Here is a 7312-nt window from a genome sequence, read left to right as displayed (position 1 = left end):
TCCCTGTGTCCAAAGGGACTAGACATTTCCTAGGTCATGTCATTGGACTTTCTCTCCATGGCACGTCCTGGGGGGTCTAGACTAGCTCATCCCAAAGGTAAAAAGCAAAAGCCTTTTCTTTCTTCCTGGAAAAGACACTCAACTCCACAGGCTTTATTGGGAAGCTTTCATGCAAGTTACTAAGAGATTCTGAAATGTGATGTCCTACACTGAAGCTTTCCAGACTCGAGTTCAGAATCCCGCTGGGCTAGGTCTGTGCTAGAGGCAGGAGGGCTGGGGGAGTTCTGCTCCAGGGGCCAGAACTGGGAAGTGGAAATGCTCACACAATGTGCACAAGTGCACAGAGAAGGGAGCCTGGAACCGTGTCCAGGGAAATCAGAGAGGGCTCCAGAGAGGAAGAGATTCACAGGCGGTGCAGGAGGTGTGGGAAAGTGGGGAGGGCATCCAGCCTCACAGAGGCCAGTGCCAGCCCTGCTTTGTCCTCTTATGACCTCTTGGACATAGGCCAGTGGCCTCTTGAACACCAGGTCTCAGGCCTGCTGGGCCCCTCCTCAGCCTACGACAGAGCTGGGGCCCACACTTGCCTTGGAAGGTGGAAGGAGCAAGAGCTCTCCCTCTTTCAGTGTGGGCTCAAGTCAGGTACCCGGGGCTTTGCAGAGGTGTCCTCAGTTGAGCGCCTATTAACTGGGAATTGCTCTCTACAGCCTCAGGCTGTAGAAGCAGATGAAGGTGCCAGAGGCTCCTGGTTGTGGCTGTCGAGAAGTGATGGTGCAGCAGGTGGCTCTAAAGCCTGCTGCTGTCATCCTCAGGCAGGTGTTAATAAGACAGCTGGCGGAGGCAAGCCTCGCTCTCCCTGGCCACCTTCACCTGCGTGGCATTGTTTGTCTCCCCTGCCAGAGGTGCGCTCCTGCGGGTCAGGGGTGAGTATCTGAATGTCCGTCCTTTTTTTTTTTTTTTTAAATAAAAATAGACTTTATTCTTTACAGCTGTTTTAGGTTCACAGCAAAATTGGGTGGGACATACAAAGACATCCCATGGACCCTCTCGATCCTTTTTGGTCTGTAGTGGCCAGTCCAGCACTCAGGACCCAGCAGATGCTCAACAGGTGTTTGGTGAATGAGTGCCACTTCAGCCAACTGATGGGAAAATGGAATATTACTCTTTCTAGAAACTGGGGAGACTACAACTTTAGGCCTATTAAAGTTAGGCATGGCTTTCTGATCTGAGCAAGATCAGGCTGTGGTTGTATTGATGGCAAGGAGTTGCAAGTCAGCTTCTCCCCTTTGCTCCCTATCAGTGACGGTGCCAGCACCACCCAGGCCCCACCTGAGCCTCACCTTCCACCCGAGGGTGGGACCCTGCCACCTGCTGAACCAGAGAGTTCAATGTGGTTCATGGGTCACCCAAAGCTGTTTAGAGATAAAGCTGCATGTGGTTTATATTCACCTACTACAGAGAGACATCTATAAAATATATTGGACCATATATAGTTTATACTTGTTTGGTTATATATATCTGTAAATATATATAAAATATGTGGTCTTATGTATCTATTAAAGAATATATATATATAAAATTTTTATGGATGTGAAATGTTACATATATTTATAAATATACAGTAAGCATGATTCTCAAAGAGGAATTCTGAGCTCAAAGAGGGCTCTTTAACAAAGAGCCTAGATACAGTGTAACTTCAAATGTAACCTTTCATCAAAAGACCTATGGACATGGTCTTTCTTTCCTTGTTTCAGATGGCAGCTTAGCTCTTAGGAAAGGCACACACACAGTGTGTGGTACCTTGCTTGAGAACAGAAATAATAGTCTGAATCTCATGTCTGATGAGAAGGAAACATCACCCACTGATAGAGTGTTTGTGTTTGGGTGTGTATGCGTTCATGTGTGGGTGCCATGTCCCAGGCCCCACGTAGGCCATTTTCATGAGAGTATCCTTAAACAAAATCTCCTTGGGTCTGTGCAGAGGAATTCGATTCAGGGATGTAATTAAATACTTAAGAACTGCAAATCATCATTTGGGAGAACGTTAAAATAGTTTTAATGGGGAAAAAAAAGGAAATTCCTTCCAGTCTTTTTCAATTTTTGGTGAGATCCAGCAGAATTGATTACTGGGTCGCCTGGAAGGAATTGAGGTTCAGTCTATGAGGTTGAGGGCAGTTATTCCAGTTCTGGAGAACGGGAGGCTGGATAAGTTGACACAGTAATAAATGATCCAGACTTCCTCATTTCTCTCAGATTCTGGCTCCATTCCAAAATTCAAATTCAAATTTATCTGTTAATGGAAAAACCCAATGCCTCCCACCAAGGTTATTTATTTCAACTTTTTGTTATCAAAGTTTTCAAACACGCACAGAAGGAGAGACTGTAGGGTAATGAACACCCATATATCTACCTCCAAGTTAAGTAATTTTCAATATTTTTCTGTACTTATTCATTTATCCCCTTTTCTTCTTTGTAAAAAATTTTTTTTACTGTCATTTTTTAAAGAAACTTCTTGACATGTCATTCCATTCCTAAATACCTCACCAGGTATAAAAAATAAGGAAATTGTTACCTAACCACAATATCATTATCACACCTTAGAAAATCGATAATTCTTTAATGTTATCTAATTCCTGGTCTATAATTAAACTTCCCCCATTGTCTCAAAAAATGTCTTTTACATAGAAGTCACTGAAATAGAATTGAGAATCTAGAAATTAAACCATACATCTATGGCCAATTGACTTTTGACAAAGGTGTCAAAATCGTTCAATGGGGAAAGAATTGTCTCTTCAACAAATGGTGCTGAGACAATTGGATATCTACATGCGAATGAATGAAGTTGGACCTTACCTCATACGAGGTATAAAAGTTAACTTACAGTTGATCAGAGATCTAAATATAAAAGCTATAACTGTAAAACTCTTAGAAGAAAACATTGGAGTACATCTTCATGACCTTGAATTTGGCAATGGTTTCTTTGATATAACACAAAAAGTACAAGAAACAAACAAAATAGATAAATTGGACTTCATCAAAATGAAAGACTTTTGTGCACCAAAGACCCTAGCAAGAGAGTGAAAAGATAACCCACACAATGGGAGAAAACATTTGCAAATCATATATCTGGTAAGATTCTAGTATCCAAAATAGCTAAAGATCTCAAACGACCCAGTTAAAAAATGGGCAAAGGCCTTGAATAGACATTTCTCCAAAGAAGATGTAGAAATGGCCAACAAGCACATGAAAAGATGCTCAACATCATTAGTTACTAGGGAAGTGCAAATCAATACCACAATGAGATACTGCTTCACACCCAATCTGATGGCTATACCAAAAAAAAGAAAAAAAAAAAAAGAGGAAAATAACAGGTGTTGGCAAGAATGTGGAGAAAGTGGAACTCTCATGCGTTGCTGTTGGGAATGTAAAATGGTATAGCCATTGTGGAAAGCAGTTTGACAGTTCCTCCATAAGTTAAACATGGAATTACCACATGACCCAGCAATTCCACTCCTGGGTATATACACAAAGCATTGAAAACATGTACTTAAACAAAAACTTGTACAAGAATGTTCATAGCAGCTCTATTGTCAACAGCCAAAAGGTGGAAACAACCCAAATGTCCATCAACTGGTGAATGGATAAACAAAATGTGGCTTATTAATGCAATGAAATATTATTCAACCGTAAAAATGAATGAAGTACTGATACCTGCTCAACGTGAATGAACTTTGAAAATATAATGCTAAGTGAAGGAATCCAAACACAGAAGGCCACATGTTGTATGCTTCCATGTGAAATGTCCAGAATAGGCAAATCCATAGAGACAGAAAGCACGTTAGTGGTTGCCAAAGGCTGGTTGGGAGGGGGAATGGGGAGTAACTGCTTAATGGGGAAGGTATTTCCTTTTGGGGTGATGAAATGTTCTGGAACTAGATAGTGGTAAAGGTTGTACAACATTGTGACTGTACTGAATTGTACACTTTAAAATGGTTAAGATGGTCAATTTTATATCATGTGTATTTTACTACAATTTTTAAAAAAGAAAGAAAAATAGGGGCTGGCCCAGTGGCACACTGGTTAAGTTTGCATATTCCGCTTTGGTGGCCCAGGGTTTGCCGGTTCGGATCCTGGGGGCGGACCTGGCACCACCTGTCAAGCCATGCTGTGGCAGTCATCCCACATATAAAGTAGAGGAAGATAGCCACGGATGTGAGCTCAGGGCCAGTCTTCCTCCGCAAAAAGAGGAGTATTGGCAGCAGATGTTAGCTCAGGGCTAATCTTCCTCCAAAAAAAAAAAAAAGGAGAGAGAGAAAAATATCTTTCAACCCTTGATTTGTTTGAATCAGGAGCCATGTTTCCCCTGTTGCATCATTTCTTCTAACACTCAATCTATAACCGTTCCCTCCCTTTTAGAAAGTGCTGTGACCTGTTGTAGTAACTGGGTCAATGTCCCGTAGGATGTTTCACATTCTAGTTTGTCTGATTGCTCTCTCGTGGCTCTCTTAGCTTGTTTGTGTAGACTAGAAGTTAGTGTAGGTTTATTGATCCAGGCTCTACTTTTTTGGCAAGCACGCTTCATCGATAGTGCCGTGTGCTTGATGTTGCATCACTTCAGAAGGCACCCCCACATCTGGCTGTTCCACTTTTAGTGATTCTGACATTGATCTGAGGGCAGAGTCACAATGTCACGTGTCTGCCTTGGCTACCCTCAGGACCTCATGGGTTAGGTTGGACAAGTTTTAGCCTATGATCTTTTGGTATGGATTTGGGGAACCAAGACATTGTTGATGCAGTTGACAAAGCTGTGTCATCTAGCCTCTACCAGCCTCTCCAGCTGCATCCCTTTTACTCTTCATGTTCTGGCCACACTGCCTACTTCCAGTCACTCACACCACCACGTCCCTCCCTGCCTTGGGGCCCTCATACCTGCGGTTCCTCTCTCTGGAATCCTCTTTCTCCTATTCACAGTTGAACTAAATTCGCTTATCCTTTTGAGTTTGGTTGCAATGACTCTTCCTTTGGGAGACTTTCCATGATGCCCAGGTAAAGTCACACACTCCAGTTATGAGTTCTCATGGGACTTGGTATCACTTTTTTTTTTTTTTAAGAACTTATCACCATGACAATTATGAATTCTTTGACAACTCAGTATAGTGTCTGTTCCACCTTGGTGTGCTGTAAGCTCCATGAGGGCAGAAATCACATTTGGCTTTTCTGTTGCCCAATCCCCAGCATCCAGCCTGGTGCTGGGAGCACATTTGCTAGATGAATGAAAACACAGCTGGAGTAGAGGGGTGTGCCGTAGGCTCTTGGCTTCACAAGCTTGTTTTAAGAGGCAGGCCTTAGCCTCTGGATTCTCCCACTCCTATTAGGAGGACAAAGAGACTTGTGAGACAGGATAGGTGGAAATGCTTGCCTATGTCCTATATTTCACTCAAACTGCTTTTCGAAAATTCAGATCTACTCTCCAAGCCTTCTCAGTGTCAAAGAGGGGAGCAGAGGAGACTGGTCACTGTAACGGGTCACATGACAGGCAAGAAATCACTAGTGAATGAGAGGACTTTTAGGAATCAGAGGGCCTACTATTTGGTTTTAAGTAGTTTTTTCTGTGCCTCGTTGATATAGCGTCTACCTTAGGGACCCTTGACCTTCATAGAAGTTTTGCTACATGAAACAGCCTGGCATTTAGCGTTGCTACGGGGGCCTGCCTTTGGGCCTCCTGGGAATAAGAACAGACCAAACCATGTGGTTTTTGCTGGCTTCTTGTTTAGCAACGAGAAGACCAGAGCAAGGCTCTGCTGGGAAGGGCCCAGGCCAAGGTCCTCAGCAGAATGGGTTCTGGGATGAGGAATCTGAGGTTTATAGCACAACTTGCTTCTCCTTCTCCAACACACCTGCTTATAACTTTGTCCCTCCAGATGTACTGTTCTTGGATAGAAACTGCTTGGCTCCTGCCTGCCCTGGAGGGGTGGACCTGCCTGTGCTCCCTTTGTGACTGTCTTGGGGTCTTACTGCTGTCTACTTGGACCCAAACCAGGATGCTGCTATCCTCCTGCCTCTGATCATTGTGAGCGGGAAACCCTGCTGGCGCCCTCGCCCCTGGGAGGCTGCACTGAATTTGCATCTTGGCTGCATTCTTGGCACCAGCTGTGTGTTTGGGATGTCTCCTTTCATCCCGTTCCTCAAGCTTCTTCTTATTTCCCAGGTCTCAACATGGCTCCTGAGACAATAGGCAGGGGTTAGGACAGGACCTTGCGTGCCAGTTCAGCTGTGCGTGACTAGCTCTGGGCGAGTCTGTTCTAGCCATGCTAGGAACCACCTCTTACTTGGACAACATGGTTTCCACATCCATCATCTTCTTTGACCTCCCTCAGCAATGTATAAATCAGGCAGAACAAGCATGACCCTCTCCCCTGGGTCTCAGGTGAGAAACCTGAAAATCAGGAGATGGCTCACGCCCATGGCTGTTGGAGAACAGGGCTGGAAGCCAACTCCAGGCTTTCTGACTTCTACCCCAGGGCTCTCGTTGCATGCTGGTTAGACTTATACCGCTCAAATCTTAATTTCCTAAAGGCAAGTGGCAGATTACATGCTCTTAGCGTGATCAGCTTCTTCTCAAAAAAGAGCTCATTTCTTTAAATGTTGAATTTCATGTGTGCATCCTCGCAACTTGAAAAGAAAAATGAAAATGAAATGTGGGAATAAAACAGATATGCAAATCAAAAGCTAGTTCATTCATTCAGCAAACATTTATTGAGAGCCTACCCTATGCCAGGCGTTGTTCTAGATACTGAGCATACAGCAGAGAACAAAACAAATATTGTCCCTGCCCTCAAGATTGCTCCCATTCTAGTTGGGGGAGAAGCATAATAATAAACAATAAGTTAAATGATGGCGAATGTGATGCAGCAAAATAAAGAGGGTAAGGGGCTTCAGAGTTTTTAATGGGCTGGGCTATTTAATAATGGGTTCATCAGAGAAGGTCTCTTTCAGATGACGCTGACTGAACCTGGACCGAAAGAAGGGAGGAGGCAAGCCATGTAGACGTGGGGAGGAGTTGACATCTTGGTTTTTATCATAATCTGGGGCAGAGGTTGGCAAACCACAGCCCATGGGCCACATCTAATCTGCTGCCTCTTCTTATAAATAAAATTATTAGAACACAGCCGTGCCCGTTGTTTAGTGTTGTCTGTGGTCGTTCTCCCAGTGCAATGGCAGCGTTGAATCTTTGCCAAAGAGATTGAATGGCACACGAAATCTAAAGTATATACTATTTAGGCTTTTATAGAAAAAATTTGTCAACCCCTGATCT

This window comes from Equus quagga, chromosome 17 (assembly GCF_021613505.1).
Source record: "Equus quagga isolate Etosha38 chromosome 17, UCLA_HA_Equagga_1.0, whole genome shotgun sequence".
NCBI classification, from domain to species: domain Eukaryota; kingdom Metazoa; phylum Chordata; class Mammalia; order Perissodactyla; family Equidae; genus Equus; species Equus quagga.
The sequence above is the reverse complement of the archived record's forward strand: the minus strand, read 5'-3'. Positions refer to the sequence as shown.